We start from the raw sequence: 13,874 nt of genomic DNA, 5'->3' as shown, positions 1-13,874 counted from the left end.
TGATTTCTTCGTGTGCAGCGTGATAAAAAAAGAAAGTTCAGCACATCACCGGGCTGTACTAAATGAGGTCTCCAAATTTTTTTTTCTGGTTTCTGTCTGAGCCTTGCTCTTTCCACCCACTAATTGGCCTGTGTCACTACTGGCCCCACAGCCCAGCTCCAGACCAAAACAATTCTGAAATTAAGCCCTCACAAAGCAAGGCTGGTGTGATGGACCTCTGGTACATGCCTGTATCTGCTAGTAGTATTTGTGATGTGATTGAAGGACTGTAGTTTTCTTCCTGATGAAACAAGTCCTGGAAAGGTTAGCATTCACTAGCTCAGAGAAGCATCCTGAGTGTCATCTGTCAATATGAAGAAACTTGGCTGGCATCTCTGGAACTAGTTACAACTTACCCAGAGTGGACTCTCATCTCTTTTCATTTTGTGCCAGTTGTTTCCTCTAGCCATTAATGCTTACTTCTTCAAAGAAGATGCTTGTATTTTTCTGGTGGCACAAAAGCAAGAGTAGCTTTACAGTCAGCCTGTGACTGCAAAGATGGAAAATGGGCAGTGGCTTTGTATGCTTGCTGGTAGCGATTTGGCATTTCTTTAGAGATCTCTACTGGGAAGGGAGGCATCTTAGGGCAATCTGCTTGCTTGGGGTGGCATTTATAGGCTGGAGCTTTTCCTACCACTGTTCTCTGCTCAGATAACAGATTTCACCCCATTGCATTGCACTGATCTGTCACTTAGACCTACCTCCTCCCTCCTGCCCAGAGGCTTTTCCTCCAAGTCCCTCTGCATGCCATGAGGATGCATGGGGACCATTCAGCAGCAGCTGTCCTATTCCTCATTCCTGACCCATGCAGGGTATCCTAGGCCAGCTCAGAGCTCTTGCTGTTCGAGACTGTTAAAATCTTGATCTCCCAATGCTCCTGTTCTATTTATCTGATTCCAGACTCCCCTGCCCTGTTTTCTCTAGCCCAACCTTTATTATCATTCTCTGTATGGCATGTTACACCTCAGTGTTAATAGTGACACTGAGCAGCATGTACATACAAAAATTCAGGTAACGCTCTCAGTCCCTACTGCATTGGGTAACTGTGCTCGAGGTTAAGCTCAACTTCAAAAAGGCAGATGGCTTAACCCAGTTCCATCTATCCTGCCTGTCAGGACAAAGCTCAACATTAAGTCACCTCCTCCCCCAGTCTCAAGTTGGACCTGAATTTTCCTACATGGCAGCTGTCACCTTCCTTGCTAAAGTCAGAATGAAAAATTTGGGGTCTGGAAATGTTGTATAAGACACCAGATTGCACAAATGTAATTGCAGGAAGTGAAGGATTTATTCTCAGCTTAAGTGCTACAATTACCCTGATCTTCCTGTATAGATATCAGAAGAGAGCTAAATGCTTCAAATTCAAGATGAAGCTCCTGCTGGAGGTGTGTCCATGGGCTGTAAGGTCTTCTCAAGTCTTTTGCCACACACCTGCTGTAGTCAGGCATGCTGTATACTGTGCTAGCAGCCATTCTCTTAGCAATACTTCCAACCCTTTCCTTGTGAGAGCAACGCTCTCCCCTTTCCAGTGAACACCATATTTCCTCTGCAGAAGGACTGCTGGGGCAAAAGCGTATGATTAAGATTGTAGAGAAACCTCTGTGGAGTGTAGGGGAGAGTTGAACCTGCACTGACCTTCATCTGCACATCACTCTGGGTCTTACAGAACGTGGGCAGAACTGCTGATGGACACTGAGCGTTTCTGTAATCATGGCATGGCTGCAACCAGAGTGAGAACTACACACTGCTTACACCACACATCTGTTGATGCTGCCATGGCATGTCGCTTCCATGCTTCTGATTATCTCCTGGTTCTCCATAGAGGTTGACAAGCACACAAAATCCTGGTCATTCTTCCTGCCTGTGGTTGCAGGAGAACCCACTCAAGATCAAGACGTGTAAGAAATGTAGCGAGGAGGCTTTGAAAGGGGTTAAATGATGAGAATCAAAATCAAACCTACAGGGAGCAGAATCTCATGGGATGCAGTTTTCCAGGCAGAAGAGATTTACGTGCATCATTCTGTGTGACAGATGCCCCGAGGAAAGGGCCATGTCCTACCCCTACTCTGGACATGGTGACTGGCAAGAAAAACAAGGCATTTTTTGGCATTGTGTGTGATTGGGGAAGGGACTGTGCAATGAATAAATTAAAGGCACACAAGTGGAGCCAAGTTGTCATGGCAACCAAATAGCTTCTATTGTTCCACCAGGAGTGTTATTACTTACTGCCCCTTGTAGGATAATTAATTAATCCTCAGACATCCTTTCTGGAACAATGGGTTGGGCAGGCTGAGGAGAACCCCCAGCTCTCCCATGTGCCTATCCCTGGGACTCCTGGCATTTACTGGCTGCACAATGGTAGGGAACAAGTGCTGCCAGTGCCTGGCCATAGCGTGATTCAAGAAGTTGTTTTCCACAGGACTTTGGCTGGATGTGGTGCTTTAGAAGAATGCAGCTCCATCCACAATCTAAGTGACACTCTTTGCCTCCGCTCCCATGGGAATGGTATTGCCGAAATGATTATGTGATGACATTTCAATCCTGGAGTCTACAGGGCTACACAAAGACAACACAACTGTGTCATTACCCTGGAAGTTCCCAGACACCACAGAACACACTGCAGTAGCCTGTACAAGCTCAGTATCTCCTGGTTCCTTGTTGTACAAAGGCAAAGCATCTTATCTTCTTGAGAGCCATGCCCTGACACCATGACATGGTACAGTGCAGATGGAGTCACACTGGGTTAAAAGAGGCTCCTAGGTGCACTGCTGGCTTTGTAGTGATCTCCTAATCATGAGGGACCAAAACTATTGTCCTTATTTTAAAAAATGACATCTCATTCACCACAGCTGCTAACTGTGTGTGGCCAGCCGTATTTTCAAGCTCACTTGCTCAAGTAATGCTTTATTGCTGTGTTCTCCTCTTAGCTCTGCTAAGCAATGCTGAGCTGCAGCCTCTGTTCTTGTCATTGATTAGAAGGATTATTTGCTGAGCCAAGATCAGTAACATCAATTGAAATGCTTGGGAAAAGGTGGCAGGGGCCAGGCCAAGTAAGTACTGGGGAGGGCACACCTGAGTGGCAGATCCTCTGGGAAGTGTTGATCCATGAAAATGAAAGGCCTGGTTGGAGAATTCTCAGGTCTTGTATGAATTTGCAAGTTGGGGTTTTAAAGGCAGCCTGAAAAGAGTAACACCTTCATAATGATGCTCTGTAGCTCAGTGGATCTGCCAAGAACAAGAGGATGGCACTTCCTAGCTGTCCTCTGAGGAAACAGGCTGGGGAAGTTATTTGGTTGGATCCAGCTCTGATGGTATCCAGCATCAACTGCTTCAGGAGCTGGAAGTCTTTCCTGCGTGCCCTTCAGCAGACAGCTGAAGAACTGGCCCAGTCTGCCCACTTTCTGCAGGGTGGGAGTGGAAGCTGCTATTTCCACCTGCAGCCTTGCCTCCCTTATCTTCAGGGATGTATTTTTCCAGTACCAGACAGTTTCAGATTCCCTTCAAGCATTCATGAAGGATTTCATTAAGTAAAACAACCAGACATATTGTATGTGTTTAGAAGAAGAGATGGTTATCCTTCATAATGCTTCAATTTCCCTGCCCTATGATCTCTGCATTGCTAAACCTGCTCCCCCTGTGTATCTGCACACCATAAGCAACTTGGAGCATGGAGCCGCTGTCATCATGATTTCTTCGTGGCTCCCATAATTTATTCATCCCAAGATGCTCTCCTACATCTGCAATAACATTGTTTCAGTTTGTTATAGCACTAGCTTTAAAGTTTTATAAACCTGGTGACAAGTTGAAAAGTTACAAGAGGATTATTGTAGAGGGCTAGCATAAGAAGCAAGGCTTCCATAAAGAACCATTTGCAGGGATATACAAGGTGTTAAAGCAGTGATATTTGTGGGACTGGTGATACATTTTGCTGGGCAACAGTCCGCAGTGCAGAGAGGTTAGTGGCTGGTACAGGATGCTTGGCAAAGCTAACCTCGATATTTCACTTCATTGCCTCTTGTTCCCTACTCTTCTACCACCACCTCTCACCACACTGCTGCCTGACAGGAGTGCCAGCAATCGGCTGACCACTTGGAAATTACAGGGAGATAGCAGACACGATGCCTCCTAGTTTCTAGAAGTTTGATTGAAACCTAAGAAACCAAATTGCCTTGTTAGGAAGATCAGTTACCCCTGTTCAAGAGGTATGCAATGTATGTCCCTGGAAAGCTATGAGCTGCAAGCGTCTTAAACTTCCTTTTAACCAAGGAAAAAGATGGCTTGTGTTTTGTAACACAAGGAAAAGCATAACATGACAGCAGAGCAGCAGGACCCCAAGCTGCAGCAAGTGACAGTTAGTTCAAATGCAATAGCCACAGAAATAAGTGAGGGGGGAAAAAAAAAACCTGCTTACCTTCAGAAGACCTCAGGTATGCAAGAAGCTTCAGTAAGATGCCCTTGCTTCTACTGCCAACCCTTAAAAGAGGTCTGGGAAGGGGTGGATCCTGACTCCACACCTTCTAGTCATTAGGTACATTGCATGCACCTGAGCAATCCTGGGTTGGCCCTGCCTTCCCACCAGGTGTTCAATCACTGCTTCAAGCCATGACAATTCCACTACAGGTGTGTAAGGGTGTTCTTGTCCAGAAAAGATCATCCTACAGACTGTTATGCTGCCATCGGGGGGTGCACCATTCTCTCCACTATGTCTAAGATTCCATTTATCAGGAATGTCTGAAATGGCCCAAGTAGAGGAATTCTGTAGATTAATCTGTCCTGATCAGGCTTTGTATCTTGTTTTCACTGGAGTATGAATGTGCCTAGCTGAATCCCAAATAAATATAACTCACACACATTAATACATAGGTGATTCTGCTGTGTGCTGAATGTAGTTGGTGAAAGAAGGCAGCATAGATGGATAGACTTGGTATGAGAGACAGCAGCTTCTTCGGCTACTGGACACACGGGCACATCTTTTGGCCTTTGATTGCTTTCCAGTGGACCAACTGTACATCTGCAATAGCAGGCAGAAAACATAATATACACCTGGAGAGGATTTTCCATTGAAATGCTTGTCTTGAGTTTTAAAACTTAAGTTTTTAAGGAGAGATTACTGCTACGAATGTTATACTACCACATATTCTCTTCAAATATATCAGCGTTTTTCATATTTATCTGAAATTATTCTGCTTTGTTGGCAACTACTTTCAATGGGGGGAAAAATGATAACATATTTTCCAATCAGTCTGTTCTATGTATCTGGATATGCAAAGGCTTTAAAGGTTCAAGTATTCAGAACCTACAGTCAGAGGTTTCTGGGTTATATGCTGTAAGTATGACAGGACATTCCAGTACTGTAATGGTGTCCCTCTAGCCTCAACTATCTCCTGATTCACAGCACAAAACACAGCAAATATGCATCTTTGGTGCATAGCTGAATGGGTGGTGTGTTGTAATAGTACTGCAGGGGATGTAGTCCTGTTGGATTTGCTGTAGGCTCCTGCGATGGCAGGTAGCAGAGGATGCCTTGGTGCTGAAGAAGGGCCAAATTCTTATAGTGTAGCATAAGCATGGTACAGCTCTGATGTACCCAGATTTTGTGGTGGTGTGGACAAATAGGAGTTGTGCTTTGTTTCATGTGCTAGAGGATTCGGTGTGCTGTCATTTAAACTGTGATATTGCAAGCATGTGGCTGAGATGGTAGGTTTCTTCGGAGTTGGCAATGGTCTGTGCCTTCCTCTGCCAATGATTGCCTCAGTACCACTTAGGTCATGCAGCAATTGTCACTTGCATGCAGGGCTGTAATGCATTGGGTGGCTGCTTGCTTGGAAAATCGAACAGTAGCAGTTCTGTACATATTAAGTGGTATTTTCCTGAAGGAGAGAAGTAACAGGGAATGAGAAGGAAGGTCCTGCTCTATGGCTGTGAGCAGTATCCTCTGCAGGGTGCCATGCAGTCACCTGGGTGGCTTTCTCCAGCAATGGAAAGTAACTTCTACATAAACACACAACCCCATGCTAGCTGAAGGGAAGCAGCAGCATCCCTTCCTATTTCTATTTTTCCTATTGTCTGTGAGTTGCTTGAAGAAATAAAGACAGTTGTAGAAGGGGAGAGAGAAACTCTAATCCATAGCAAGAACCCACCTTCACTGCTATTTCTAGACCTTACTTGTTTTGCAAATTCCTCTAGCTGTCATCCCATCATAGACTGCTGGGTCTCAAGGTGATTTACCAGCACCGTTTGAAAAGCCAAGAGCTGCTTGTGGATATCTGCTCACACCACTTTCTACTTTCACAGAAATCCTACTGATTGTACTTAAAGATGCAGAATTAAGTCATAGACTCATTTGAGTTGGAAGGGACCCTTGAAGTTCACCTAGTCCAGCTCCACCTACAGCTCCATCAGGTGCTCAGAGCCGCATCCAGCCTGACCTCGAGGTGTCTCCAGAAATGGGGCACCACCACCTCACTGGGCAACCTGTGCCAGTGACTCACCACTCTTATCGTAAAAAACTTCTTCTTATGTCCAATTTTAATCCCCCCTCTTTTAATTTGAGACCATTTCCCCTTGTCAAATTACAACATACCCAGCTAAAGAATCTGTCCCCTTCTTTCTTACTGCTCTCCTTTAGCTTGAAAGTCCACACTCAGGTCTCCCTGGAGCCTTCTCTTCTCCAGGCTGCACAGCCCCAGCTCTCTCAGCCTGTCCTTGTAGGGAGGTATTCCATCCCTTGCATCATTTTTGTGGCCTTCCTCTGGATGCATCCAGCAGCTCCATGTCTCTCCCGTACTGAGGACTCCACATCTGGATGCAGCTCTCCAGGTGATGTCTCAGTGCAGAGTAGAGGGACAGGATCACCTCTCTCAATCTGCTCACCACAGTGCTTCTAATGCAGCCCAGGATACAGTCGGTTTTCTGGGCTGTGATGGCACATTGCTGGCTCACATCCAGCTTGCTATCTACCAATATCCCCAAGTCCTTTTTGACAGCCCTTAGATTAAGGTACTGCATGGAGTCAAGAAAAGCATCAGGTCTGAGGGAACTTCTGTGTGATGAGATGTGGGAGTGGCTGCTGAAACTCAAACAAGCAGGGCTCCCATCCCTGCCCCAAAACATGATCCTTCCATAATAGGGTGGTGATCTTGCACAAAGTAGTTAAGAAAAAAGCAAACTACTGCGAAGGATCCTGATGTACTCCACATTCTTGGTTATGAAATTAGTTACACAGAGATTGGCTTGGGTTAAAAACTGGAAAATAGGTCAGTGTGACTCATATGTCAATATGTACTGTATTTATGGCAACTTGTAGAAGGGAAAAATCTTATCTTCCATAATACTTTGAAAATCATCCTATTCCAATGACAAAATTCTCCTTACATTTTTGGCCTTGATATTGGCCACCTCTAGAGACAGCCCAGTGAATTCACTACATCTTAGAGTCAAGTTGCTAAGTAACAACCCAAAGATCACCATACCATTTCTTCAAATGCAATGGCCAGAAGAAAGCTAGGACCTGCACAAGGAGCCAGAAACTCCTTCTGAAATGGAGGTCCCATGGATTTGAGGTGTGTATGCACAGGGCAATCTGGTAAAGCAGCAGTCCTGCTTGGATCTGTCCTCATGGGAGTGGGGGAAAGCTTTATAGCATCTCCTATAATGAAGTCCCCTGTGTTTGTACTGAAAGGCTCTAATGTCTTTGTCATTAATGATGTTCTGGAGTGAAATATTTTTGTTGGCTGAATTGCATGATTTTACCATGGACGTAGATCAATTGATAATGAGCTGTGGAAGCCTTGCTGAAATAAGCTCTCAGCTGAAGAAAAGCTGGGAGCTGCTGAGCTAAAGTATGACTCCTTCCCCCCGAGGCTTTCTATTCCACCATGCAGATTTCCTCCTAGAAATCCTGTAGCATTCGCAGGATAAATTAATGGGAGGTTATGCAGGAAACCAGTTATCTGTGCAACTGGAATAGATTGGATACGGACAAGCAGTTGGATGGACTGGCTGATTCCTAGACCAAATCTGGGATTTTGCAGCACTAATAAGATGTGCTGGTGCTGCTTATTGAGTATAAGCATTTACACATCCCCATTAAGCATCTTTCCATTTTGTCATTTTTCCTAAGGAGCAGCTCTGCAAGTCCTCCAGTATCACAAGTCTGAACCTCAGCAGGGCTTAATCAAACCCACTTCTAGGACTGAGAATGAGTTCAGATGCCTGGCTCAATGGGTGATTTCCCCCATCTGAATATTCTGTGCTCTCAATGAAGAGACTTATGTTCACACTGCATTTCGTAGATGACTCTACCCCACAGCAGGAAAGAAGTCATATTGGAGAGGATGAGAGTCCATGGCTATATGGTTTGCAGCACGCTTTCAGCTGAACAGTGCTATGTATTGCAGTGCTCCATCTGTTCCTGAACAAGCCAAGTTATCTTTAGATCTGAACATGTCAGCGTTGTATGGCAGTGGTATGAACCACTTCAGCTTGCACTGTGGCATTCCTATAGTAGTTAGAATTGTTACTGCAGAAAATTCTCCTGGATGATTTTTTCCTGCTTCGGTTTTTATATTAGAGGCAGAACTCCCATAGCCTTTGTATATATATTTATATATATATATATATTTAAAAAGCTGTCTGTATTTGAGAACAGTGTTCTAAATGGCCACCTGTTTCAATAGCAATGCTGCAGCATTGGAGAAGATTACTGCAGAAGTATCTTCCCACAAGCGAAGATTTCAATCATCTGGTTGATTGAAAACTGTATTAGATCTTGTGGATCTGACCTGCTGACATCTTGTCATATATATATTTATAGCATGCAGCAGTGGAATGTGCGTGCGCAAGAGTGCCAGCACCTCAATATAGAACCCAGCTCTGAATACAAGGGCGTGAGTGTCGTGTTGCTATTTGAATATGTAAATAAATGGGGCTATATATAGCTCTATATGTTATGTACATGTTGAGTGAAGGTGGCAGATACGACAGCTGAATAGCTTTGCTGTTTCTGAATGCTGATATAGGCTCCCTGCGTGCTCCCTACATCTCTCGTGCTCGCTCCTGCCACTCTCAGCCTTTCTGCTATCACATTTTTCAGGCCTCTGGAGAAGATTGTGTGTGGGGACAGGAGCTGTTAATATTCTGAGTCTGTGCAGAGTTGCTAGGCTACAGAGAAAAATGAACATTCAAGGAAAAGTGATGGTGAAAGGGAAAGGATCTGCTGAGCTGTTTGTAGATCCAGAAAAGCCTTCTAGTCAGATGAAAGGGATCGTTTTGGGGAAGGAGGTAGTGCATGCATGTGGGATGAAATGCGGGCTCTCGGGGCGTCTCCAGCCAGAAAACTGTCAGGAAAAGAAGTGAAAGATGGGATCCTACAACCCCTGCTTCCTTCCACACCACTCCCTGCAGGGCACATGCAGGTGGCTGCCTTCCATCTGCCAGGGAGCAGAGGGCCACTAGACTGGGATGTGCGCTCTTATACATCCCTCACACTCCTCTTTACAGTATGCTGTGAGCTCCCACCTGAGGCTCTAATGAAGAGAAATGCAAACCCAAGCATGTTTACATCTTGCAAGCTGTAAACATCTCCCTCTTCACCTCTCTCTTCCACTGCTGCAACCTGCTGCCTCAGGATCTCCTTTTACGTCATTGTGACTGCAGGAGAAGGCAGCTTGTGCCTTTCATCTCCCTTCCCTTGCACTTTGCATTCCTAGGTCATGGATACACAAAGTACTGACCCTTTTGTTCTCCAAGTTTTCAACTTGATGTGGTTGATGAGGTTCAAGCAGACTTGAAGGTCTATGACACACCAGCTCCAGTATGATCCTGGTTCTCTTAAACCTCTGTCCAGGTGTCTTTTGTTCCTCTCTTCTGGAAGGTCAGCTTTGCCCTGTGCTCATGTTCCTGTCTGCAAGATTTCTGCTCCCTCGCAATATTGCTGGCTGTATCAGAACCCTCAGAAAAATTAAACAGTGCCTTTGGGTATTTTTATTATCTGGATACTTTATTTACCGAGCTCACATGGGCTCCCTGCCAACAACTTTCAGCCAGCTCTGCAAATAGAGCTCCTTGGCTCCAGGACTGTTGGTCCTGGTACTGCAGAGAGCACTCATTCAGCATGGACAAGGACTGCAGTTTGTTCTTTGCCATCCAGTTGGCCGTGAAGTCCAAGTCTGTTTGCTTGTGGACCTCTACAGCCTGCTGAAATCTGTTTTTTGCCTCATGCATCCTGTAATAAACTTGACTCGTTCAGCAGGATCAGGAGTGTTTCATAAGCTACATTTTGAAGGCTATCATCAGTTAACTACACTGCACCCATCCATCAGATTTATGCTCCTGCAGCCAGGACTTGGATTGCTAAAGTGGGAGAATGATAGCGTAGGCCATATCTTGTGTGCCGCTGCTGCTCAGTCTGGCTCCTTTGGCTCTGCCCAGGCACAATCAAGGGCATGACTGGAAGCAGAGGTAGCCTGGAAGTATGATACCCCATCTGGTCAGCACCCTAGATGGTAGATGTTGCCACGAATGGGTTATCAGTTGGTATCATTCTACCTTACAGTTGTCCCAGAATGACTGTACGGTTCTCTGCTCACACACCAAGTGACTGCTAGCCATTTTTTCTAACACAATCTGCAAGCGTAGAGGTCACAGATACAGCTATGCAGAGTACTCATGCAGAATCTGTCACATCAGATATAGAAATGGGCCTATGTGTATAAAAGCCCTGGCTTTTTTGAGTGCAATAATTTGCAAAAGTTTTCATAGGCCTGTTGAAAAGCAAGCCTTGTTTTTCAGACTACAGGCTGCCATCCTCTTCCTTTAGGATACCCCCCCACTTGGCCTGACAGTGCCGTGTTGCCAGAAAAACGTCTGCATCTTCTGTGCCTGATTCCATATCATCTCTGCCTAGTCCCAGTTATCTTTTCTACGTGATCAAACTCTTGTACTTTCTAAGGGAAATTAGCTCTACCATGTAGCCTTTTGGTCAAGTCACTTTGCACCAACTGAGTTGCCAACCAAGTGGTGGTAATTATTCCACCCAAGACATGTTAGATGTCTTACATCATTTAAAGGATTTGTTTGCCTCCAACTGTCTCCAGGGAAATAACATCTTTGCAGCAGTTTGGTGGGTCTTTTTTGTTGTTTTTATTTTAAACCATGGAATAACAACTCTTCTTTCTCTAAGTTAAAACTGTCCTTCAAGCATAGTGTGCCTTGATAATGCAGAAGGAGCCATGGTTTTGGTGCTCAGAACTATACATACGATATTTTGTTCTGCCATGTAAAGTAGTAGTATTGCTTCATTCATGCCATGATTCCTCATCCATGCAGCCCTAAGCTGCACTGATGGTCTTGAATGCCAAAGTGAATTACAAACTCAGTTTCAAGTTTTATTTTCCCAGGCAATTAAAAAAAAAAAAAAAAAAAAAGAGTAGTTCTGTGCACTGCACACTTAGCACTTGCCTAGAGATGTAGGATCCTAATCTGCAACACAGAGGCAAGTTAGCATCACTGTCTCAATTTCACGGGTAGATTAAAGTGCCCAAAATCTCCTACAGAATAGCATTGACTGAGCTGGAAGAGAGACATAGGACTGTTTTCTAGAGTACCTAATTCCAGTGGGCTTCTAAGTCCCTTGAAGGATGTAGAAGTATCCTTTTCTCCTTGCCATTCCTCCCTTCTCTTCCTCTAGTGTCTGGTAGTCAGTGTCTATTTGGAAGGCTTCAGAAAATCTCCTGTCTGGAGTATGGTTCGACCAGATTGGTGTCCAATAAACCTCTTGACAAGACGATGAAGAGGACATTTCATTAAAAAATAATAATAATTCTTCAAAAATAATAGCCCAGAGGAATGAAGAGTTCTGGGAATGTTTTAGTGAAATTGCATTTTATTGCTACCGTGTTGTTCCTGCTAGAAAGCATAATGAGTGTTGACCACTTGAATTGAGCAGCTCTCAGCAAGCAAAAGGTAAGAAAGTCACTGTAAAATGAAAATTCTCTGAAGGTGCATGCAGAGGCTGTGAAACACCTTTGAAAGAGTTTAGGAAGTGTCATTGGTCTTCCAGCTTCACCATTCCTTTGGCATAGTTCAGCGTTCTCCCCTCAGCCATCTAAGGGCTTTAGAAACCAGTATCTTCACTAGTCACTGCTTAAATGTCTCACTCAAATTCAGTTTAGCTGAATAGGCCAGTTGTTGCATGTTTAATTGGATACAAATGATTATTACATACATATTTTTGAGCATTAATGGCTGTATATTAGATATGCCCATATGTGCATGCAGCGGGGCACTGGTAATATATTGCAAGGCAGTAAGGGTAGCTCCTAGGAAGTACAAATAGATGGGCTGGGGGAAGCTGGGAGATGGGTGAAGAAATGGGATGCAGCCAGCAGTGCCATTCTATGGTTTGCTGTGGGTGTGCAAAATGCAAACATGTAGCATGCTAACATAATGCAGGACTAGCACCAGTGCAGATGCTATAGAGATGGAGTGTGGCAGGAGAGAAATAGGGCAACAAGATGACACTTCACTGGCACACCCCTAGTTGTTGAGGATACAGCTGATATGTCCCAGTTTCTGGACATGCATTCAGCAATTAAACACATGCAAATTACTAAAAAGTAGATCAGATTGGTGAGGGGAAACATCTCCATGCAAACTTCTTCCAATGTCCTAAGAAAAATGAGTTTAAGATCACAAAGACCTGCTGTACAGAGGTGCACAAAGCCTGTCCTAGAAGCAAACACATTTGTTCCATTGCATTGTTGGCAACGTACAATGTGGTTCTCCTGTCACCTATATCTGGAGATATTGGGTTATTCAAAATTAGGGTAGATGGAAAGAGATTCTGGATTTCTCTCCTTCTAAGTTGAAGAACAGGAAGAAGGACAATATCTACAATAGTTGTCACTTTAAGTATAGCAGTTGTCATGCAGAACTTCAGACTTGTAAATTGGGCACTGGCTTGCACCAGAAGATAAATTAAAAGCAGGATGTTGGCAGAATTCTCTCCCCATGAAGAGCACAGTAAGTACAAGAGCTGCTGCCTCCTGCCCTAGGCAAAGGTGAGAGCCTAAGACAGACTTAGTGCTGTCTTGGAGAAGGAAAGATTGTCATTGTGCCTTTACTAATGCCAGATTAACTGGTGCTTTTTAAGATCTAGAACACGTTGATTTGTTTTATCTGCATGGAAATGGACAATCCATTGTGAGGGCAAAGGAGTTTTCTTAAACAAGCTTGCTAAGAACTGTAGCCATCTTGCCCTGTCCTTCATATATTTTCTTGTGCATTTTACACTGCTCTGTTTCTTTGCAAAAGATTGTAGGCACATTCTCTCCTTCTCTTAAAAATAATTCCTATTTTCCCTGCCCTCTCCTTAAAATAAAACATACTGGAGGACTACTTTGTCCTTTAATTTCTCTCCCAGGAATGATGGGAACAGGAGCTGGTGTTTAATCATCAAAGAAGCTGAAGCCAACAAACTGTTCATTAGTCTCTGGCAGTGGCAGCTTGGTTTTTACTAAGTCAGATGTTCCATTTTTCTCTCTCTTTCTGAAGCATCTTGGCTTTCCTAATGTTCTTTTATGATCTTGGACAAGGAGACCATATGTCATTTGCTTATATGGGGTAGGACTTTTATTTGGTCACTTCTCCAAAGGGAGCTGTTTTGTCAAAGTTAGGGGTGGAGGGAAAACTGGGGGACAAAATTAAGTGGCACATCTGGAGATGGAGTAAGTTGTAAAATGGCCTTTATTCTCCTCATTGCTTCCAGCAACTTTCAAGTTTTTGGTGAAATGTAGTCTGAAATTGTTGCCTTCACTTTAAAAGCTTTCTCACTTTAG

General features: G+C 44.2%; 1 protein-coding gene across 2 annotated transcripts in view; it reads left to right on the top strand.

The window, feature by feature from the left end:
• The window catches only part of LOC122182932 (gamma-aminobutyric acid receptor subunit beta-4), a 65,415-nt gene that overhangs the window by 26,877 nt on the left and 24,664 nt on the right, over positions 1-13,874 (top strand). The window lies entirely within an intron of this gene.

Source organism: Lagopus leucura, unplaced genomic scaffold (genome assembly GCF_019238085.1).
Source record: "Lagopus leucura isolate 7727_CA_CO unplaced genomic scaffold, USGS_WTPT01 Super-Scaffold_100016, whole genome shotgun sequence".
Taxonomy (NCBI): domain Eukaryota; kingdom Metazoa; phylum Chordata; class Aves; order Galliformes; family Phasianidae; genus Lagopus; species Lagopus leucura.
Note: the sequence above shows the minus strand (reverse complement) of the source record. Positions and strands in the feature narration are given on the sequence as shown.